The sequence below is a fragment of the Tupaia chinensis genome, unplaced genomic scaffold (assembly GCF_000334495.1).
Source record: "Tupaia chinensis unplaced genomic scaffold, TupChi_1.0 Scaffold144731_1, whole genome shotgun sequence".
Taxonomy (NCBI): domain Eukaryota; kingdom Metazoa; phylum Chordata; class Mammalia; order Scandentia; family Tupaiidae; genus Tupaia; species Tupaia belangeri.
In genome coordinates this window covers 103787-128473 of record NW_006204591.1, presented here as the reverse complement: position 1 = coordinate 128473, position 24687 = coordinate 103787, and the positions used below count along the sequence as shown (strand labels likewise).

At 41.4% G+C, this 24687-nt stretch overlaps 1 protein-coding gene and 1 long non-coding RNA gene across 2 annotated transcripts in view; one reads left to right on the top strand and one right to left on the bottom strand.

Moving 5' to 3' along the window:
* The window catches only part of LOC102488402 (juxtaposed with another zinc finger protein 1), a gene marked incomplete at its 3' end in the record, with an annotated part of 369017 nt that overhangs the window by 274613 nt on the left and 69717 nt on the right, over positions 1-24687 (top strand). The window lies entirely within an intron of this gene.
* On the bottom strand, positions 10365-12226 carry LOC102486596 (uncharacterized). Its single transcript, XR_337215.1, has 3 exons — positions 12101-12226; positions 11343-11596; positions 10365-10559 (listed from the first exon to the last, which is right to left on the bottom strand). It is a non-coding gene; the product is annotated as an uncharacterized LOC102486596 (long non-coding RNA).

The following is a 24687-nucleotide window of genomic DNA, read 5'->3' as shown; positions in this document are numbered from 1 at the left end:
TTCCTGCTGTGCTCAGGGAGGGCTGTGTAGCCAGAGCAGAGTGCAGGAGGGCCTGGGAGTCTGCTCCCCCATGCTCACAAATGTCCTCTGTGCATCTTGGGCCACTGATGGCTTTGACCCACCGCCCAGAGTTGTCTTGAGATGGGTACGACTCAGTCGCTTTTTTTTCCCATCAACAAATGAAGACAACTTTATTATGCAATTCCTGGAATAAAAGCAGTGTGCCCAGGGATATGTGTGTGTGCAGTAAACACATGAAGAAGGGCATGGAGTGACGAGCTGCAAAATCCAGGAACATAGTTGTTTCTGGCAGCGGGCATCCCATGGGAAGAAATCCTGAAGGGTCTTCACCTGTGTTAGTAGCATTTTTTTCTTTAAGCTGGTCCTCGGTTTACAAGTTTCTGTTGCAGTATTCTTTAAACCATTTGAAAATCTTCGATGTTGCGAAGAATACATTCTTATTATTAATGATTTATGTAACAATGACAGATACAAAAAAGAAATGAAAATCACATGTGTTCCCCACACTATGCACAGGAGACACCACTGTTAACTTTTGGCTTATGTCCTTCGAAGATTTTGCATATACATACATTTCTAAGTTTAAGTATATATATATATATGTGTGTGTGTGTGTGTGTGTGTGTGTATGCCATATTCTATACTCCATTTTCAGAATCCCCTCTTTTAAAACAAATTTCATTGTAGAAATAGTCACACATTACTAAATGCCGCCATCCACTGTCTTTTCAATACATAATAGCCTACATATGAGTTCACTAAAAATTTATATTGCCAACCCTTTTTTGATGAACCTGTGTTGCTAGTTTAATTTTTTTTTTTGAGAGGTTTTTGCTATAGGGCGTGTGCACTCGCCAGACAGACAGAGAGAGACAGAGAGACAGAAAGCGAGAAATCACCCCCCAGGGGGGATGGCCACACCACAATCCCTTCTCCGTTCTCCTCTCAGGATCTTGGGCACGCACGCACACGCGCCTGGTGTGAGTTTTAAGCCACCAGGTCCAGGACGTGAACCGCGGTCGACTGCATGGGAGTCCATAGCCATTACGCCAACTGCTGGTCCCGTAGTTTGAATTTTTTTAAATCAACAGCATATAAACAATATAGTAGTTGGGGCCAGCAGGTGGCATAGTGGATTCCCACATGACCAACCATGGTTCAAGTGGTTCAAGTCCTGGACCTGGTAGCTTAAAACTCAGGCTGGGCGCACATGCATGCATGCCTAAAATCCTGAGAGAATGGAGGAGAAGGGATAATTGTAGTTTATAGAGCTACGACTAGTTTCTAGAACTTGGATTAAAGCATTTAAGCACTTCAGCACTGATACAGACTGCCAGATTATGGTCATTAAAAAACAGTTTTTATTCTTACCAGTGATGAAAAAGAATAGTATTTCATTGTTTCCTTGCGAGCATTGACTTTTTAATTTATTTTAATTTAGCTATTTCTTTCATGAGTGGCAGAGACAGAGACATACATACAAGAGAGTCAGGCACGCCAAAAAGGGTCTCAACACCGAGATATGTACCCCTAGCTTTAGCAAGCCCCACATTTTGGGCACTTCCATGCCTGTGATATTCAGGGAGATTGCCAGATGCAAACCTTGAACCTTTCCATGTGATTCAGCTCTGCAGAGCTTCATGTTTTACCACTACACCAACATCTGGCCCCATTAACATTTTTTGACCAATTTAATATTAAGCAAAACATCAATACATAACGTTTTTGATCATCAAGTGTGATGAATCTGTTTTTCATGTAGCAGGGCCATGACATGGTCATAGAGCTACTAGATCTTCTCAACGCAAGAAGGAAGGTTATAATTCCCAAAGGATACTGACTGTGAGATCCAGAATGAAGCCATGGTTTATAGCTCCAGTTCCTTAAAACTATGGTCAGATAGTTCATATAAAATTATGGAGTCCCAGGGCTGGCAGGTGGCGTGGTGGTTAAAGGTGTTGGATTCCTACATGGTCGGTCGTTCACAGTTTGAGTCCCAGACTTGGTGACTTGCTTTCTCACTGTTCTCGTTCTCTCTCTCTCTATGTCCCTCACTGGTCAAATTTAAATAAATAAATAAGTAGATTGATAAAGTTCAATAAAAATAATTTTTTATTTAAAAAAAAAATGAGTCCCAGGGCCAGCAGGTGGCATGGTGGTTAAGGCCCTGGATCCCACATGGTCAACTCTGCAATTCAAGTCCCATACCTGGTGGTTTGAAAAACATACCGGGTAAGTGTGCATGCATGTCCAAAATCCCAAGAGGAGAATGAAAGAGAAGGGATTGCAGTGTGGCCATCCCCCCTGGTGGATGATTTCTCACTTTCCCTCTCTCTCTGGTGAGCACAGGCTCCTTATACACACACACACACAAAAAATGGCATCTCTTCTTTGAAACTGAATGTTTAGATAAATATTCACATGATTGAGGATAAAGACCATCTGGTGTTCAGGTTTGTTTCTTCTACCATTTGTGATAAGTCTGTGAAAGTCACAGAGGTTCAAGAAGAGTAGGGAACCAGGTGTAAGGGGATAGAAAGAGAGAGGGAACGTGCAGGCTGATTTTTCTTCCTCTAGCTTGGCAATACCCCTCACTCCAGTCCTCCACTTCCTTTCCATCCTTCCCAAAGGAGCAGATGTGTAAGTTGAGAGACCATACTAAGCAGTAGTCATTGGGCCTTTCCAAATCTCTCAAGTTAGGATTGATAGACTCTGACCAGCTCAGTTCCTTTAACCTGGGAAATCTGTACCATCTTGCCAGCTAACCTCAGTAATTCAGTCAGTTTTCTCTTCCTGCCTGAACTTGAGCATCTGGAAGGTGGAAGCACTGCTTCATCTGTGCTGCTTTGTTGCAAGTTAACAGATCAGAATACTAGATCTCTAAAGGAATTAAGAGACAAAAAAGAAAACTGGAATGTTCCAGACAGGGTACCATGGGGAGGTCAGATAGGCAGCATCATCTTTTGAGAGTTTCCTAAGAATTATGATTATTCAAAAGCTTCAACTAATGTAAGGGCATGAACATAAGCCTGCCTTTTCCACCAGAAAAATCTGGCCACCAGTCACGATCGCAGCTGACTGCTTCCCTCCTCTGCGTTTACGGAGGATCCGAAGAGGGGAAATGCAGTTTATGGACTCGTTACAGGCGCGGCCACTCACACCAGCAGAGCTGCTCCTTCCAGGACTACCCCGTGAACTTGACTATATCCAAGGGCAGCCTCGAATTGTGTTTTTCTCACTTGTGACAGGAATAGAACTTTGCATCTCACTCTCCACCTCCATCCATTGCCAAACCACCCCAATTCCCTCATCACCATTTCAATCTGCACAAAGTGAGGTTTCATTACTATATTTGTAATAAAAATACTATAAATCATGTACGACTGGTGTTAGAGAGAGTGGGTGGGGAGAAAAGAAAAACAGCACTCTCTTCTCAAGTTAAACCCAGCATCTGTGTGAGGCGCCTTCTCGGAAGAACCTGGGATCATGTTAGCGAAAGAGTCTTGCCCTTCATTGTGAAGTCCTTGAACGTATTGTACAGTGTTAATGTGTTGAATTCTTTCTCTTTAGCAAATCTTCTAGAACTGAAAAGTGATGCCAGCATGCCGCTCATAAAGCATTCGCTTTTCCTGATTACATTACCATGTTTTGCAATAGCAGGGGAAGGAGAACTCAGATACTTCCAGTAGCTTTCACATTGAACATTCGTGACAAAATACAGAAACACGTGTATCCGAGTGACATGTCACTTGACAGTTAATATTTTTCTGTCTCATCTTGTTTTTGTGTGTGCAGTGGCTGCACTGCTCATGTGTTTTTGTTCACGTAGTCATATCTCTATACCCTGCCGCCAACTTGTTCTAGAGATGGAACAAGACACACTTCAGAAGTGAAATTCAAACAAGATGTGCGGGAATGAATTTCTTTTAGGGATAAGGGAGGAATGCCTTCTAGTCAGGAAGGATTTATGATTTTTGGCTTTGTTTTTCTCTTTCGTTTTTCATTAGCCCTTAGACTTAACCAAAATCTAATGTGCTCAAGATTTATAAAATACAAGGATCTTTCACTTCTTGTCGGGAGTAAAGATCAAGAAGGGTTAATCAGCACTTTACCAAACAGACTCAAATGTAACCCAAAAGGATGCGTCACGTGGAAATAGAACGTTTTTTAAACAAGAAGACGTTCACCAGTCTTCTTCTTGTAGTCAGATTTGGGGAAATTTAAGGATGTTGTGATCCACAGCTCTTATTCATCTCAAGTAGTAATTCTGGGATGTCATTTGTGCAATCGACATTTATGTGTGTTAATATTAGCCATACGGAAAACATATGTATCTGTGCTGCAGGAGACAACTTGACTATAAAAATAAATATGTTCAGATCTTCCGTTAATACTTGTCACCAGTTCTACTTTATCTCAGACTCTGCATATAGAGTGGATGCATTTTTATTAAATGCCTGGTTTTTGTTTGTTTATTCATTTGCATATCTGTGTTACCAAAACATCAGGGATTAAAGTTCTATTAGGTGTACCACAACTTAAAAAATAAGTAGTGCACACTCTGGTGCTGCCAAGAGTTATGAGCTTTGCTTAGATTTCACGCCGAAGGACAATATGTACATATCTTAACCTTTGTGTCTGAGAACGTAGTGAAATGTGCAATGTCAGTGTCTATAAATGAGATCCTGTAGCTGTCGCAGCTGTCTTAACTTCTTCTGAAAAATCTACAGCACGTTTCTAGTCATTCTCATGCTGATAATGTTAGAAAAAAGAAACATATGTGAACACACACACTCGCAGTCCCAGATACCCGATAAATTCCAGACCACAGGATATACTGGGAAAGCTTCTCTCTTGCTCTCTTTTTATAGTGACTTTCGTTGAGTTTAGCTTTTGACCACCTTAGCCAATATTTTAAGGACTCAATAGATTCAGGAGTTTTTATAATTGACATCTGAGGTGACCCAGCCAGCCATGGGTAAGACTCATGGTTATCAGCATAGGTTGTTTCCTTTTTCCTTTGGTTTCCTTAGTCATCTCCTGCTTGACTCTTTTTGAAAAACTTAATATAAAGTGTAGGCCATTAAAAATCTGTTCTTTTAATAAATTATCCGAGAAATAGTAAAGTAAGCTGTGAGGATGGTCAAGTGGAGACATACCATTTATACTATTTATACTGGACCATTCTCATGGTATTTTATTTGTGTTCTTTTTCATTTTTTTGAGTCCTATTCTAATTTCATAGGCATTTCTGTGAGGTTATAATTGGGACACATATTTTAGTGTTATTTCCATTTTTCATGTCGCTATTGGGTCATTGGAAAAGTCATGATGCATTTTTGCATGGAAAAAACAGAAAAAAAATATGTCATAACCTTTCCAACAACCAAATACATCTTCAAAATTGCTACTTTTAATGGCTTCATAATATTTCATAAGATAGGATTCATTGAAGCAATTATCTTCCATTATGCCAATAGTTTTTTTTTTTCATATATATGTAATTTTCATAGGACGTTGTATCAGAAGCATTTGATTCAGGGAAAAAGAATATAGATGTTTCCAAATATTACTTACCAGTGAGTCTCCAACTTGTTCTTCCTCAGTATGGATGTTGGCCGATCATATTCATTACACATTCCCAAGGGAAAATTATTTGGATTTCTACCAAATTCCAAACCATTTGGAGGAGGAGGGTTTAGGTGAAACACTAGAGAAATTCAGAATCGACATCACTATGTTATAGGTACCTAAGCAATTATTCAGGCATTGGAATCATTCTCATTTAAGAAATTATGCCAGAATAAGAGAAAGTGCTGCTCACATTCAGTTAATTGTCAGTCTACTTTAGTTTATTTAAAATGGAGCCACTGGAGCCAGCAGGTGGCATAATTGTTAAAGCACTGGACTCCCACATGGTCAACTGTGGTTTAAGTCCCAGACCCAGTAGCTTGAAACTCACACTGGGCGCATATGTATGCATGCTCAAAATCTCGAGAGGAGAGTGGAAGAGAAGGGAATGTGACATGTCCATCCCCCCAAGGGATGATTTCTCACTCTCTGTTGCTCTGTCTCTCTGGTGAGCACATGTGCCCTTTAGCAAAAAAAAAAAAACTTTCAAATAAATAAATAAATATTTTTTTTTAAAAGGAGCAATTTACAAACACTGATCCTTTTTCTATCATTGGCATGTTTGTGACACCCCACAACAATGCACAAGACCCCAGAATTGACAGCTGCCCAGTCTACCATTTTTGATTTATTAGGAATGAGCACAGGGAACAAGCTTGGGCTATTCAGAACTTGGAATGGAATGTGAAGGGTTATTGTCTAGTCAAAGAGTTAGCAGTGATCGTGTTGATAGGTGGAGAGAGAGCCCCAAAGCTCCATTGTTTCCAATGTATAACTCATCGATATTTAACTGTAATATGAAGGAGGAGGCTGATCATCATACCCCTAAAATTGTCATTGACTTAATACTCGAAAATTAGTTGGCAGAAACGCAGTATGCCAAACTCTACCTAGTGTGTGGGATAATTAGCCCCGAGAAAATGTTCAGTCTCATCATCTACGTTCACCTTCATTCACAGAAAATCAGTTCCAAAGAATTCCATATAGTAGCACAATATAACTTGGAATTTGGATTCTCTGATTCTGCAGGCTCACTGTGTCCAGTGTGTTTGGTTTATTAAAGAGGTGAATGCTAACCCCATACAGAGAAGTTTTGAAAGGAGGGATGATGGGTGGAATCCTCTCTGTTAACTTTTAGAGGACTTTAGCCTACTGATTTAAAGTGGACAAAAAAGATTTGCAGTTTATTTCAGAAAGGATTATTCCCCGGCAAGGGCCAAAGTTCAAATTCCCTAGGATATCAGGGGGAATTCTCCCTTCAGCATGTTACTGTTTTAAAAAGCAACTGTCTTTCTTGCTGATTAAAAGTGATTTTACTCTAGTGCCAAATACCAAAATGAAAGCTGCAGATAGAGAAACCCTTGCATGTCTTCTTGCTTTTACTCTAAGCCTGGCTATTAAAGGTAATTAATTTATGGCCTGGTAAAGCCTGCTGCCCTTCTTCTATGGATATTTTAGTTCTGCGTTCAGTGTGGGATTTTCAATATAACTTGTATCTACCATTTATAAAATAACCAGGATCTGGTTACTTCGGCCTCCCTTGTCCCTCGGAAATTCCAGGATTAGCATGAAAGCCTTCTGTTTACCCCAGTCCCAGTCCAGAAAAACAAGTCTGAACTCTCTCTGGATTGAGGAAGACTGTGAATCACCCAAGCATTAGAGCCAATTGGATAAACTTTTTGTAATGACTGTATGAACTGTGAGACTTGGTCTTCCTAACACTTAAGGCTAGGGACCTCAGAGTAAGTTTCTAAATATTTCTATGATCACCTTATCCTTCCCTAACACATAAGGGTCACAAAATTGTGCACGTTAACAGAAAATTTTGAAGAGAAATAATTTGGTACTTCTTACCTTTCTGTACTTCCTTTTCTGTGTAGCTAGTCTTGTATCTGATAAGTTTGTCACAAGTCAAGCGAAAATCCATTGTGTATGAATTGTGTTTTCACATGTAAAGCTGTCAGGAAGTCATGTCAATTGAAAGTTGATAGGAAGGGGGCCAGCAGGTGGCATGGTAGTTGGGGCACTGGACTCCCACATGGCCGATCATGGTTCAAGTCCCAGACCTAGCAGCTCACTTTCTTGCTTTCTGTCTCTGTCTCATGAGCACAAGTGCCCTAAAACAAATTAAATAATAATAGTAATTTTAAAAATTAAATAAATAATTCTTTTTTAAAAAAAAAAGTTAAGGGGAACCAGCAGTTAGCGTAATGGCTATGTCACTGGACTCCCACATGGCCGATCATGGTTCAAGTCCCAGACCTAGCAGCTCACTTTCTTGCTTTCTGTCTCTATGTCTCTCTCTGTCTGGCTGGCGAGCGCACACGCCCTACAGTGAAAATCTCTCCAAAAAAAAAAAAGTTAATAGGACGAAAGCAGGAGGGTTTACAGTGATTGTTTCAATAACCTGTCAGCTTGTCTGGGGAATCCATCTTCATTTTGAAGTAAAGAAATTACTCACTAGTAGTGGAGCTAAAATTTGAACTTGGGTTTTTCCAGTTCTAGAGAAGTGGACCAGTATAGCATTCTGCCTCTAAATGATAGCAGCGAACCTTTGACATTCATAATGGGAAGATAGTAAGAGTACCCCAAACTACTGATTCCTCAAATACCATGACATGGGCATTCAGTTGCCCCTTTAAAATGGAATATTTCCTGGCTAGAGCTGCTACTGAAACCACCTTCACGACATGTCCTTGTTTTATATAGCATATCTTAGAGGACAAGCTCAACTGGCACCCAAGTCAGCGTCCCATTCTTTAATCCAAAAATGAATTCTTTTATACTCTAGCAAAACCTCTCTTTTTCCTTCGTTCTTGCCATCACTAGCTCCCACTCACAGTCAGCTTTCTTTGGGGAGGATATTTTCCTAAAAACTCAACTCTTTAATGTCTTCACCAGAGTTCTGGCGTATGTGTAGTGACAAATCGAAACCAGCTTCTCCTGGTTATGATGTGGTCTGGGCTGGGCGGTAGGGCTGAGTCATCACCTATGCCACGCACCGCCACACGCTGGCCTTGGGCAGCAGTCAGAATTGAGAATCCCACCTTGGGCAATTACCTATCAGCTACAAATCACATATTGTGTATTATAATTGCACGTCATGGGTCAGTGGGAGATGGTCTCGCTTAGTGGCTAAGAACATGGATTCTAGAGACAGGCTACTTGGGTTCAGATCTCATTTTCCCCCTGATGAGCTGTGTGGCCTTGAGCAAGTTACCTAGCCTCTCTGTGTTTTGGTTTTCCCATCTGTAAAATGGGTGAACTAGCTATTTTATTGACTGTTGTGTTACATAAGGCAATAATTTTAAAGTACTTAGAACAGTGCCTAGCAAATGGTAAGCACTATATACATGAGAGTTAGTATTGTCCTCTAAGTTTCTCATAGAAGAAAGTTCAAACATTCCTCAAGTGCTGCATTTCTGTTTTGATGACAAAACCTGATTTACACAGGTTGCCACTCCATTGCCTTCTCTCACACTCCTTTCACACACCCTAACTGTTTCTCTTATCATTTTGGTCTGCCATGCAGCTTTGTGACTCTGCTTATTCTTAGCTCTGTCTGTCATCTCTCCTACCCATCTTCAGGGCCTCCCCTGAGCTCCTCCCATGGAATTTTGGGTTTGTTTTTTGGGTTTTTTCTGCGTACCTTCCCACAGTTCTTATCTCCAGTAGGCTTTTCTGCCAGGTTATTGCAGGAGGAGCAGTTTGGAGAGGTCCTGACCCAAGTCTCCTGGGTGGCTCAGGAAACAGCTTTCTTATTCCAGATTTCACCCTCTTTTGGCTTTACTTTGTCCAGGCTTCTCCAGTTCTCATTTCACTGATTGTGAGGGATACCACAGCAGCCTCGATCCCTTCTGCTGACCCAAACATGCGTACTGCAGGCTGGAGTTCCACCTCATGCATAATTTAGGCTGGAATCCCAGTCGTATATTGAAGAATATATCAGCGAAGGTTGTTGGGAATTGTTAGCGCTTTCCCAACCTGGTCACATTTTATACCATGGTCTCTTCTCTTCTAAGTCTTACCGCTAGGTTCATTTAGCATGGGTTATCCCAAAATTAATGTGGTAATGCTTTTTAGCTATGCCTTTATGCCCTTACAGAGAGATGAATCTCTTAAGGAGCAGGAGTAGGAAATGTCTGACTAAATTAATAAAGGTGACCCCTATTCCTTGCACCTGCCGTCTGTGAGATAAATAATAATAATGTCCTGATGTATTAGACCACTCTCAAGGTTTCTATGTGATGACCTCTTCCCTTGTTTCTTATTTCACTTGCCAAGCTCTCCTATTGCACAGATGTGTAGAACTTGTCTGGTGGGCACATTAGATATGTGTTTTATTGCTGTGTCTCAAGGTCTGGGATATTTTACATGCTATTCTTAGAATTTTCAATTAGCACATTTTAATTAACTAATTGAGGTTTCTTATTAAAAAGCTTTTATGATTTGTCATAGTTGTCTAGCTGTGTGTGCACCCTATTCTATTAAGAAGTCATTAAATCCTTAGAAACTGCCTGTGAATTCATTAATCTTACTGTATAATTGCAGTAGTCTGCGTATAAAGCAGGGCATTCATAAGGTGGTATCTTAAAATAGGAGGCTCTTCTAGATGATAGAATGTTACGACACAGAGCTAGTCTAGGGAGGAAAAGTATAGTTCTCCAGGTGACTCAAAGCACACTGTTTGGGTTTAATTCTTAGTCTGTTTTTATTCATCCCCTTTTTTATGCATCTGTATCCGGTGCTCTTGTCATGCACAATACCTCATACCAGTTACATTCAATAGTTCATACCAGCTGCGTCACTTGAAATCTTGTGGAAACATTCCCAGTTAAGATGAACCAGCTCAAGGTATCACTTCCTCTGAGACTTCCTTGAGTATTATCATCCCTTTGTCACTGTATCTAGAGAATGTAAAGTACAAAATAGCTTTATTTCCTGATAAAATAATTAGGAACTGTGATCCTATTTTTTTTTTCCTTTTCTTTTTTAAAAATTTGCTATAGGGCACATGTGCTTGCCAGAGAAAAAGAGAGAGAGAGAAGGAAAATGAGAAAGCACTCTCAAGGGAGATGACCATGCTGCAGTCCACTCTTTTGGGATTTGGGACATGCACACACATGTGTTTGCTGTTTTTCAAGCTGCCAGGTCGAAGACTCAAACCGCACAGCCATGTGGGATCCAGTCACCTTAACCACTACATCACTGACTGCCTAAACCACTTCTTAAGTGCTAAATAAGACCTAAAATTGGGGACACAGAATAGAAATTTCAGCAATAAATCTGACCAATTGATATCAGAGTCTAGCTGCTCTTCCTGACGGTCAGAGGAGAAAGAATACTTTGAAGACTTAAATAGGGGGGAAGCAAGGGAGATTCTGATGTCAGATTCAAATAGGCATTTGTCACTGGGTTTTGGAGGGGTGAGGAAGATTCCAACTCGGGGCAGAACAAAACTGAATAAACAGCACAAACTTTGCATCAACAAATGGCTTTATGAGCTACTGCACTGGATTTTTCTATTAAAACTCAAAAGCAGATTGGTTATTATTTCTGGGCTGCCATAAATAATGTGATCTCAGATAAACAGATTCTCACATGGGCAGTAGTACTCTAAAAAAAGTTTACTGTCACTCCAGCCTCTAGTCCCCAAGTATTGAAGTTCCAGTTAGCAGTTGTTCTCATACCAGCCCTCTGTCACAGAGGCAGGTGTCCTCCACAGCCAGGCCTGGCTGTAGTCAAACAGTGAGGTGATGTTGGCATCGCTGCGTCTTTGCCCCATCCTCCTTTCAGCCACTATGTGACTTTCCTTGTGACTTTCCTGGTGTTCTCTGGCCTTGTACTCTGTAGCCCTTCCATGGAGGGCCCTTCCTTCTAAAAGCTGTCCCTGGCATTTGTAATGAGGAGGAAAATAACTTCCTCCTCAGTAGTTCTCCGAGTCCTGGTTGGGGTGGAGAATGGGGAACAATGAGTGAAATTCTGAGTAAGAGGGTTATTAAAGAAAATTAATGAACTACTCATAAGGTTCAAGGGTATTGACTAATCATGGCCCGCCACACTACCTTCCTGACAGCATTCCCACTGTCAAGTATTTCTGAATGCCCAAGTTTACAACCCCAAAGAGCATGATCCCAACAGGGGTCTTTGGACACATGGCAGAATCAGTGATAGAAGTAATCAAGTCAGAGGGTCTGCTGTTTTATGTAACTAGATTTATATAACTAGATGGCCACCTATTCTACGAATGTGATGAAGGGTGGATCCAAATGCATAGGGTCCGTGCTGGCTCATACTTTACATTTTGCTCTATACCTCGTCATGGTAGCTCTCATTTCTGAATAAAATTCTGATCCTTGTGAAATGCCTCTAAGATCTTCTACACCTGCCAAAGGACTTCCTTGACCACTTCCAACCCAAAGCCTCCCACCGATTTCATCCCTGCTACCTCATCCACCGCATAGAACACAACAAGGTCATCTGTTCCTTACTCAGGTGTTCTGTTAACCCAGTGACTAAAGTCAACATGTCCCAAAGTGAGTTGCTCAGAACATTCATCCTGGGAGATGCTCTTCAAAAGGAGGATTCTGTGGTTGAATGAATTTAGGAAATGCTGTATGTCATAGTACCTATTCATGATGCAAATGAAAGAGATTCCCTATATAAATTCCAACCTCAGAACATTAGTCACTGAAGATGATCTGGTTACTGTGTTTGGCCTTGGGGCTCTCCACAACCTACCACCGCAGAGCCCTTCAGGAAGTGCTGCGTTAAGTCAAGGTCCTGCCTAATTGTGGCCTCATACATTATTACCACTCCCAACTGACAGTTTTGTGTGAAAACATGCCTTTTAGTGACGCCTTCAAAATCAGCTGTGAAGTAAAAAATGCAGTCAGATCACTGAGCAGGTTCAAGGACTGGGATGCACCAAGCCTGTCTATAGGACTCCCAGTAAGTAATGTAGTTAATTTCATGAAACAGCGATTTGTTCAGAAAGTCTGAAACTCAATGAATCCCTGTTAATTTCTTGTTCTTAAGAAGCCAGGAAACAAGGTTTTAGGGAGGTGATGTCCATCAGGAGAACACTCTCTAGAAAGCTAATTAAAAAGCCCTGAGTACCAGAAGTGTTTCAGGGAAACAAATCATTGCAGTTAGTCTGGAAAGACCTCTGTCTAAAGTAGCCAAGAGCATTAATTTAGCACCGTTATAAATGAAATGATATAAATTACACGTCTTTTTCTAAAAACATGGGATTCAGGAGACCACATGTTGATATTCTTTTCATATGCATTTCAAAGTCTGTGTTTCATATATGACCGCTTTGTTCTATTACTTCACAAGTCTGGCAGAAACCAATATTGAATATGTAAGGGACCAATATATTTATAGTTTAAAAAATATGTACCCCAAACCACAGGAATTTATTGACCAGGTCTCTTAATTGTCATTAAGTTAGAAGTCAATTAGGGGTCCTGTTTGCAGCCTGAACAGTCAAGTGTGATACTTGGGATTAAAAAGTGAACTTCTTCACAGATTGGAGCAAGAGGCTTCCTCATCTTGGTCTTGCCCTCAGCTTTTTTATACATAATTGTCACACAGTAACTACTTTTGTATGTTACCTGTCACCTTCCTCGAGTTGCTGGATTTGGCCTTCATATTTGGGCTAACCAGGTGTAATACTGAAAAATTGCTGGAGTATAAGGCTGACATGTTTGAGGGGGTGGAGGACAGGATTACTATTTCAGGTGACTAAGGAGCCTACCGAAGCCACCATCCTATTCATGTCCCCAAACTGAGCAGTCATACTCTTGTCCACCATTCCCCATTCCACAGTTGGCATCTCTCTGCAGGTGGCAAGCAGACCCTGAGCTCCCCGAGGGCCATCTTTGCTGATGCTGCATAATCAGTAAGATCTCACAAGGCCCTCGCTGGACTGGGCAGAGGAGTTGGAGAGGAAATCCAGTAAAGGGAAGAGGGAAAAGAAACATGGCAGGCCCTACTAACTGAAGTATTTACCTATAGGAGCAGTGATGAGGTGGGTTCCTGATGTCAGCTGTCACAGAAGGACAAGTGATGTCTCTCAGAAGAAATGTAAGGTCTCGTCTTTGCTGGTTCCCAGACAGACTGGGAAAGCTGACTGAGGGATGAGCGTGTGTACCGAGGGAGGGACGTGGCAGGACATCAGGGTGGGAAGAGGAGGGAGCATGTATGCTGGCCCAAGAGAGGAAGAGAAAGTAAGAAAGCATTCCCCATGGAGGATGGCCACACCACAATCCTTTCTCCTCTGTTTCTGTCCCCATTTCAGTATTTCGGACATGCACACAACCCACGCATATTGTTCAAGCTACCAGGTCCAGGACACGAACCACACTGACAGCTGTATGGGATCTGGCTGCCTTAACTGCCAGCTGGCTGAGAGCAGTGTTTCTTACTTTCTCACCAACTTGACCCACATAGCTTATGATGAGTATATGAACAAAGAGCTTCAAAAACATTAATGGAACAGTGGACTAAAAGCATGAGTTTGTTTTGATGCAAAAAATTTTTGAAATGCAGGCATAGTTTTTTCACCGTCACAGTCGTCATGAACATTTCGCAGACTCCTCATGTTATTTTACAGATCTTTGGTCTAATCCATCAAGGAGATTAAACATAAATTTTAGTCTGTTTTTAAATTTGAGTTAAATTTGTCTTTTTTTTTTTTCCTTCTTAACCTCCCTCCCACCCTCCAAGAAAAACCCAAAGAATGTGACCCGAAGAACAAAGATGTGTAGCTGCCACCTAATTGGAGCTCAGTTTAGAAATTCCTGGGATCTGGACCTTTCTAAGCAGGTCGATTCTAAGGCTAGGCACTCCAGCCAAACCGCAGGCCCTCTTAAAGCCTGCTCCCCTCTTAACTGTCAAAGCTGAGCTTGCAATAAACTCCAAGCACTTCAGTTAAGTGCAGTGTCAAAGGGCCGGATTCGTCATTTGTCATGATGACTACTAAAATGACACAGTTTGAGTTCAGCATTAAGTTTGTAAATCCTTTTTACACACATCATTTTCATCTCAAATGTTAACTTACAAATGAATGGCAGAATTGGGTTTGGACACTTTGTACATCTTGGCTACAGTTGACAAAAAGCCCTCACCTTAAAATGTTGCTCAAGCTTAAAATTTATCCACCTACACCTAGCATTAGGGCAGCTTGAAAAATGAGCCATGGGCTGGGGATATTTTTAGTACGTGGTCTGTACAGCCTTATGTGACTTAACTTTCCAACTGTAGCTTGCCAGCTGGAAAAACTTGAGTTTGGTAAAATTTGAGGCATCATCAAATATGTGTTCCCTGCTTTTAAAATAAAGCAAGTTTGGGATTATGCTAATGCTGTAACTAATATCCTATGCTACTGCCTTTAGAGCGGCACGAGGAAACTGTACTTTTCTGTCATGCTTAAGATGATTTTGTTTAATATTATGAAGCTGTTTGTTGATCGGGATGTGGTTCCATTTGGGAACATTTAAGGGATCAAATAGGTAAGACTTTTTATATTGAATATTGATAGCAGGTGCCTTTAAATCCCTACCATGCTTGTACTCTCATAAGAATAAAAATATCTTAATGTGTTTTTTCCTGAACATGTTTGAAACATGTTTTCAATGCATTTCTGTGTCTGTACTTATGAAGAGAAGAAAACAGACAAAACTTGATAACATCTGATTTTAATAGAAAAGGAACAAACTTGTTCAGCTTTCATGGCCCCGTAGCTGGTAGCAGTTTGCCCCAGTCCCTTTTCCTTCAGTGATTCATGGCCCAGAGAGACAACTCCACTCCCAGCTAAAGCTCAGCCACTTTGGGAAAGCCTGAGGGATTTGACTTCTTTTAGCCAGATTTGTATTTCAGCTGTGGGTTTACCTGGGGGACCTCCGAAAGAATGTAAAAGAGAATTGGTGGATTAGAATACAATTTGGTGCTCCTGGGCTGTGTCTGCATTTGCAGGGCCTCTCATGGAAAGTGGGAAAGGGTCTCCTGTTGGGATTGGTGGCACTGGGAAAGGGTAGGAACTGTTTTACTGGACGCCAGGCTCAATCTCCTAATCACCCTTTCTAGCTGATAAACTCCAGTCCATCCTGTCAAATCTACCTCTGCCAAGCCTCCTGTGACTCCTGCCCACCCCTTATAGTTCAGTACCCATCCTGTGCTAAGTGCCTTGTGCAAAGTGGATGGGTTTTTCTGTCTGTGAAGCTGCTTTTCCTAGACCATGGAATCCTTGTAGCAGGGCTGTTTCTTCCTCATGTTTACTTCCCTGGAACTGAACATAGACTCATCATTCTATTGAATTGAATTGCTAATATTGCAGCTGCTCTGAGCACCTGACCACTAACCAGTTTTGTGTTTTGTTTTGTTTTTGAGAGATTTTTGCTATAGGGCGCGTGTGCTCACCAGACAGACAGAGAGAGACAGAGAGACAGAAAGCGAGAAATCACCCCCCAGGGGGGATGGCCACGCTGCAATCCCTTCTCCTCCATTCTCCTCTCAGGATCTTGGGCATGCATACACATGCGCCCGGCATGAGTTTTAAGCCACCAGGTCCGGGACGCGAACCGCAGTCGACTACATGGGAGTCCAGCGACATAGCCATTATACTAACTGCTGGTCCCACCACTAACCAGTTTTTCCTCTTGCAAGCACTTACTGAGCAACTATGATATGCAAGAACATTCTGTGTTGGGGCACTTCTTCAAAGAGTAGAATTTTGTACTTTCTCCGTGGAAAGGAATGGAGTGAACATGGGAGACAGAACCTGCAGCTCAGCTCTGTAATTCAACCTGAGAAAGTCCACCAAAGCAGGAAAGGGGAAAGTCTAGTATATCAATAGTGCAGATCATTCACCTTCTATCTTTCTCTACTTACACGAGATAACTTTCCCGATGTGTTGTTTCTAAAACTAGGAAGTGCCTAGGAAGTTTTGTTTTGGTTTCTTTTTCCTCTATAACTTGTGACCAATGTTTTGTTCTTCCTGATTGGTTTTCTGCCTTTTGGAAGAATTGTCACACATAGGCAGCAACATCAAGACTGAAATACTGTGATAAGATTTGCTGAAGGGGAACCAGCAGATGGTGTAATGGTTATGGCCGTGGTTCCGGGCCCAGGCCCAGCGGCTTAAAACTCATGCTGGGCACATGTGTGTCTCCCCAGAATCCCAAGAGGAGAATGGAAGAGAAGGGATTGTGGCATGGCTATCCCTCCTGGGGGGTGATTTCTTGCTTTCTGTCTCTCTGTCTCTCTGTCTCTCTAGTGAGCACGTGTGCCCTATAGCAAAAATCTCTCTTAAAAAATTTTTTTTGCAGAAGGAACTAACTCATTTTACAAGAGTGGGCATACCTAGATTCCTGCAGCTATAAAACAAGTATAGTTGCCTAGGAAAGAGGATTAGATTTAGAAAAGTAAGCCTGACATTTTAACATCTGAAATAATCTGCTTTTGCTTTTCAGCAAATGCTTTAGAACCTAGTAAGAAATTGCATTATTAGTCAGAGACCTGTATATTTTGCTCGTAGGGCTAATGCATCAAGGCATGCAAAGATAAGGGCCGTTATACATCAGGGGGACAGGGATCTAGATGTGAGCCAGAATGGTATTCCTACAGGGCAGTTGTCACACACAGATGATAATGGAAAAGCACATTTCCATAGGCAAGATGGTCTTATTAATAACAACTTTGTTGAGCCTTGAGTATATGAGCTTAGCCTCCTGAATAAGATGGGGGAATATGGAGTAATTAAATTCATTTTAGGTGTATTTAATCTCATAAAAACATAGGCAAAGGTATGGAATACACACCAACACTTATTTAAATACCACTTAAAATGAAAAATGTAGTTGTACAGTACCCTTTCTCTGTAGTTTGCAGAAAACTAGAGGAAAAGGGTAACTCATCTTGTATGCAAGGACAGTCTTTTTCATCATTGAAATTCAGATTATTTGAGCCATCAGTCCATTTCTAATAAAGGCCTATGACACTGACTTGTAATTATTTTGCATCCTGTTTTTGACCTTGGGATAACCACTGACTTTTGGATGCTTTGACCAGCTGCTTGATGCAGTCTTATACAGCACAGCACAGGCAAAGAATTGTATTAAATAAAATGCCCAGCTCATAGCAGACGACAGAGATTTGGTGGATGTCTTGGACAATGCAGAACTTAAGTTTTTTAACCAAGTTTGACTCAGAGTTAGAATGGCTTCCTAAATACCAGCCCAGTGTTTGATCTATACTGTTTCAGTTACTATAGGCTGAAATTTGTTGAGGCCAATGTTATAAAAAGCCCGGGTTTTAGTAAATGTATACCTACCTACACTTACTCAAAGGTCCTATGGGTGTGGTAATAGCCCTTCATGGGTAGTCTTCTCTGGATATATTCTCGTCACACTAGACAGGATCACTGGACAATTCCAGCTCCTCTTGGTGTTCCAAGGATATGGCTTCAAGCATGCCTAGGGACACTGGAGCATCTTGAGGATGAAGCAGCTTTGCATATTTAGTCCCTCAAATGATTCACCATCAGCTGTCCAGAGTGGTGTGATTTCTGACTTTATAGCCTCAACAACTCTGGGGGAAAAGGTATTACCCACTGAGTTCTGGCTGACCTAAGTAACTATATTACTTTGGAGATGACAAGACATTTTGGTATACATAATCTCCTCTTATGTGTTCGCAGTGGTTCCAGGAAGACCTGATTCTCAAAAGTGTTAATGGATATGAAACTTAATTGGACACCTGTTTCTCTCAAAGCAAGGTGGAATGCAGGGCAAGGTTGTATCAAAAGCATCACAAAGAGCAGGGAAAAAATATGTCCTGAAGCTGTGTGTCCAGTAAGAGGAAGGGAATCCCATAGTCAGGAATCTTGGGAAGTTTCTAAATTGGAGGTTAGAAGACAGTGGAAATAATTCTGACCTGAGTCTGAGAGGTAAATGTGAGACTCCTGACATACATTCTGTGAGGCTGGCAGAAGTGTGAGAGGCAGCATCTTAAAGATTAGCATTGGTAGCCCAGCAGGTGGCATGGTAGTTAAGGTAGCTGGCTCCAACATGGCTGACCACAGTTCAAGTCCTAAACCCAGGGACTTGAAACACACACCAGGTTCATGTGCGTGCATGCCCAAAATCCAGAGAGGAGAATGGAAGAGAAAATGGATGCCATGTGGCCATCTCCCTAGTGGATGATTTCTCACTTTGCCTCTCTCCATGTTCCTCTGTCTTTCTCCAGTGAGTGCATGTGCCCTATGGCAGAAACATAGAAAGAAAGAAAGAAAGAAAGAAAGAAAGAAAGAAAGAAAGAAAGAAAGAGAAAATTGGCATATCCTAGGGGATAGAATGTTAAATAACCACTAGAAGCCGTTTGGTGGGTTGGGACCCACGTGGGGAAGGGGGGCCTCAAGCCACCATTTGGCAGCACATCCTTGCTTCTAGTTTGGTCCTGGGACTACACACATTCTCATAGGCTGGTGGTCTGGGAGTCTCAACTACCAGGAAAAGGAAAATGTTGTGCAATGACAGGTGCACACGAAAGGCAGGGGAAAGATTATGGAACTCTGGTGCAGCCCAGGGAGCAGCAAAATCAGCCAGGATACTGACCAGCTTTGGAGCCCAACCCTTGCTTTCCTGACTCTTTCCTCTTTGTCTCTCCTCAACTATCCCGGCCACCCAAAATTCATGTGAAGTAATATCTGTAGAATTTATCTGAATGACTATTAAGTTGGAAGATTCCAGAAGATAGCATCTAGATGTTGATGCAAAGATGTAACTGATGAAGGGAGCAGCTCCTGTGGGATGTGGATGTGGCTGGTGTGGCTGTGATGTGGCCTGTTGAACTCGGCCTCTTAAGAGGTGCGTACATTAGTGGATGCACACTTTAGCATATGTCTTCTAAGAGCAGGGAGAAATTTTGTAAAGTCAATTGCCCCTGTTTCTAATTGCTGACATAGGGCGAAGGACCAACACATGTGGTGTGGCTCTGGGTACGAAGGCTCTGGAACTCAACCACTGCTATTTTAAATTCAGGAGCCCTATTCCATTTTAATTACCAAAAAGGTGGGATACAGCTTGCAAGAAGGACTCTGGTTTGGTTTATATTACTGGTGTGAGAACTGATAAATAAGCTCAGCTAGGTTCATCCATATTTTGGCAGTTGTAGAAATCTTATCTGCAAACCCTTGTAGCCATCAACTTACAGACTGTCCCAGGGTTCCTGATTCTGCCACATTGGTCATAAATACTCCCATGTGCCTGTGGTTCATCTTCAGAATATGAGACTATTGGGATGATTCCAACCTTTGAAAATATAAGGGGTGTACAGATGCTAAGTCATCCCTGTCAGGGTAAATGCAGACTAATACCAGGGTTTGGGTTTAGTTTCTTTTTCCATGGGCACCGTAAAGTGTGCTGGGAAACAAAAGGGAAAAAAAAAAAAAACGATTTATTTGGACCTTAATATCTATGATATATTTACTGCCAGATTCTTATGACCTGATGAGACAAGGGGAGATGGGGGTAGGTGGGAAAACAGCTGCCCTCTGTATAAATTTTACCAAATACCAACATGTAGTTTTTATTTGACTATCTCTGCAGTGATAAGCTGGAGGACCATGGCATGAAGCAGTCAGGAAAATGCTTAATACTGAGCACTAGTGTAAACATCCCGGGATCTTAGAAATCTCCCATAGTAAAGCCTTTAGAAAGTTTCTTTCTGCCCAACCTCTGCCTCTCAGCCTCTCTGGGTCCCCTCAGTGACCTGAGTGTCTCCAGTCAAGGAGCGCCATCCCTCATCCTGGTACACAACATGGGCCATCTGAAATGTCATCACCACACTCAGCCCTTCGCCCCAACCTCCTCTCAGGCTTTTTGACATACTCGGCAGCCTCTGTTATAAACTGATCAATGACCTAGGTAAAATAGGGAAGAGAAATGAGAAGGTAAATGGAGGTCCACCCTGGTGGCTGGAGACAGCGTTGTATGGCTGAGACATCCAGCTGTTAGTCATCAGGGTGTCCGTCTCCAGCCCGCCAAGGCAGCACTGGCCAACGGTCCTGTGAGGAGCCAGGTGGGAATCAGTGGGCAGAGGCCTAATAAATTTTCATCAAGTATTCCAAGGCTTTGATCCACAGTGAGGAGTGGATGGTGATGGCAATTTATTGCCGTGTGTCACTAGCAACGTAAATAACCAAATAGAAAGGGGGGATAGATCCACTACATTTAGAATTTTATAGTTTTTTTGTTTAGTTGCCTTACAGATCATCATGGATCAAAGGGAAATTATTAAGGAGTGTTGACTAAATTATGTGAAATGTCAAGAAGTAAATGCTGTATGAAAGCAGATTCACTTGAAAGAATAGGAGAAGCTGTTGTGAGCCACAAATACCAAAACCAGGAAACGGAAGGACCATAAGTGGTAGATTCTTAATAAGCTAATTATTTCTATTACATTGTTCTTTAAATGGCTACTATCATGTAGTGGTTATAAATCCATGAGAGCAAGAGTGTGTCTAGAGATGAAATTAAATTGAACTCTCAGTAGAGTGTTAAACAACTCAAGACAAGTTATCTTAATCTTGGAAGTATTTGAAAGCATTTAAAACTATTTTGACAGCCTATGATACCATGAGTATTCTTGGGCAGAGTAATTAAATAATCTACCCTATTAGAAGGCAACAAAAACATAGCCTCCTTGAAGCTAATCAAAATGTGCAGCATCACCTGCTTTATTATGTAACATGGCATATGTAGCAGATATAATGCTTCTTGTTTTTATAGCAGAGAGAGAAAACAAATGCTTTGTGTCTCCACTATAAAATGATCTCAATTTTTTTAAGAGAGATTTTTTTTCTATAGGGCACATGCACCCTATAACAAAAACCTCTCCAAAAAAGGTGCATGCACTTACTGGAGAGACGGAGAGATAGAAAGTGAGAAATCACCCCCCAGTGGGGATGGCCACACCACAATTCCTTCTCCTCCAGTCTCCTCTTGGGATCTTGGGCACACGCCCAGCATGAGTTTTAAATCACCAGGTCCAGGTCTTGAACCATGGTCGACTACATGGGAGTCTGGTGACATGTGTGTCTAGAGATGAAAGTAAATTGAACTCTCAGTAGAGTGTTAAACAACTCAAGACAAGTTATCTTAATCTTGGAAGTATTTGAAAGCATTTAAAACTATTTTGACAGCCTATGATACCATGAGTATTCTTGGGCAGAGTAATTAAATAATCTACCCTATTAGAAGGCAACAAAAACATAGCCTCCTTGAAGCTAATCAAAATGTGCAGCATCACCTGCTTTATTATGTAACATGGCATATGTAGCAGATATAATGCTTCTTGTTTTTATAGCAGAGAGAGAAAACAAATGCTTTGTGCCTCCACTAAAAAATGATCTAAAACTATTTTGACAGCCTATGATACCATGAGTATTCTTGGGCAGAGTAATTAAATAATCTACCCTATTAGAAGGCAACAAAAACATAGCCTCCTTGAAGCTAATCAAAATGTGCAGCATCACCTGCTTTATTATGTAACATGGCATATGTAGCAGATATAATGCTTCTTGTTTTTATAGCAGAGAGAGAAAACAAATGCTTTGTGCCTCCACTATAAAATGATCTCAATTTTTTTAAGAGAGATTTTTTTTCTATAGGGCACATGCACCCTATAACAAAAACCTCTCCAAAAAAGGTGCATGCACTTACTGGAGAGACGGAGAGATAGAAAGTGAGAAATCACCCCCCAGTGGGGATGGCCACACCACAATTCCTTCTCCTCCAGTCTCCTCTTGGGATCTTGGGCACACGCCCAGCATGAGTTTTAAATCACCAGGTCCAGGTCTTGAACCATGGTCGACTACATGGGAGTCTGGTGACATAATCATTACTCCATCCGCTGGTCCCTGGTCTTAGTTTTCACCAGATTTGCTTGAAAACGAATACAGAGCCATTTCTGAGTGAATCCAGTGGAAATACTGTAATCAGTTATAACATTTTGAATTCTTTTTCCTCCTAAGGGTAAAGGCTTTGATGGTAGTACATATTTATGAATTAAAGTGATATTCTGTCTCAACTTATTGGAATAATGACTAGACTAACATAGTTTACTAAACAATTGGATGCAGTCTCAAGGACTGACATATAGACAATAAAACCCTTCATCTTCACAGCTCTACCTAGTTAAGGCTCCCTTGGTATATAAATTTGTGTTTGTGACTGATTAACTAGCAACAACATAGAATTCAAGCCACCTTTGGAACTACTCAATGGCCCAAAGTGATGGTTCTCATTTATAGCCCTCTCACAGAGTCACCTAGGGAAATCTTGAAACCACAGATCCCTAAGGCCAGCGTCTGGAGAACTGGTCTATTAAGGATGACAAGCAGCCCAGAAGTCTACTTTATTGAAATCTAATCTTCCAATCCAGGTTTTGGAAGCCACCTACTACCCTGTGACTATCGAGAACCTCACAAACCTCAAGGAAACTTAGTTGGTCTCTGGGGGAACCATAGAGACTCTTTGACTCTTTCCAGTAGAATTTAGGTATAACAAAGCCTGTTTTATCCCCAGTCCCTGTTAGCTGGTGCTAAACATGAAACACTATGATCACCAAGTGCCTCCAGAATGGCCTATTTAGGTAGATCTTCTTTAGATCAGTTCTTTGAAAATTATATATCCCTATTTGGTGCATATGGTAACAAGAGTGTTTAATTCCTCTTCTCACAAATTTACTGCAGATGTAGACATATCTCCATAGAATGAATAATCCACCTGTGAGACTTTGGAGGGCTGCCATGGTTGTTGATATTCTGAAGACTGTCCCAGACCCCTAGGTCACTCATGAACTCTCAGAAATTACTTTCAGGAAAGGCCTATTGGTTCCAGATCACTTCTCAAACCTCAAACTTCAAATGCATACAGATAGGTCTGGAGTGCAATTTAGGATTCTCTCTCTCTCTCTCTCTCTCTCTCTCTCTTGAGTTATTTATTTCCTTCATGACAGAAAAACAGACACCCCCAACAGGGTCTCGACTCGGTAATCCTCCCCAAAGCATGCAGCCAGCCAGAAACACGAGTGTGCCTGTGAGTGCCCCAGCGTGTTCAGTGGACCTAGGATATGAACCCAGAGCCTTCCCATAGAGTGTGTGACATCATGCAGTAATACCCCCAGCACCTGAGCAACTCAGCAGGGCCAGGTTCTGCATCTCTCTCTCTTTTTTTTTAAATTTTATTTTATTTCAGGTACTTTTATACATTCAAACACGTCATTTAGTTTGCAAAGTGAATATTCCAACAGGTTTACATTTCTCCCCAGTCCAGTTGATAATACTATAAAGTTATCTTCAACAGATAATACCCCATTTTTTGTCCCATTAATGCTTTGCCTTTCCATTTTTCTCCTTAATGTTCTTCCTCAGACTGTATTCCTTCACCCACACTCTTCCTGCACTGTATCTGGTATTCACAATCATTTACTGTGTTTCTGCATCTTTTAGTCATTCAGTTTCGGTCATAGAGTGCAGAAACTCAGTTTATATTAAGTGGGGGCATACAATGTTTCTCCTTCATAGCCCGGCTTGCTTGATTCAGCAGTAAATCTTCCATATTCATCCACTTTTTGTCAAAAGCCAGAGTCTTGTTGTTTTTTATGGCTGAGTAGTCAGGTTCTGCATCTCTAACAAGCACCCAAGCAATACTAATGCTGCTGGGCTGAAAATCCTTAGCAAGGGCATAGGAATAAACCACAACCCCTAATAGGTGTTGATTTCAGCCTGGAAGGGAATCAAATAACTGTAGAAAACTGACAGATATAACTAAACTTGGTCAGGGAAGCAATCATAACTTTGAGGGAGGAAGAAGAAGAAGAGCTGAGACTATCTGACTTGAAAGATCTTCTAAAAGGCCTGGAGCTGAAAGAGGAGATGACAGGAAATCTCCTTCAAAGGTCAGGAGTCAGGGATGCTACACAGAAGCTCAAGGGGGATGTGCAGGAGAATTCTTCACAGTCAAGAGC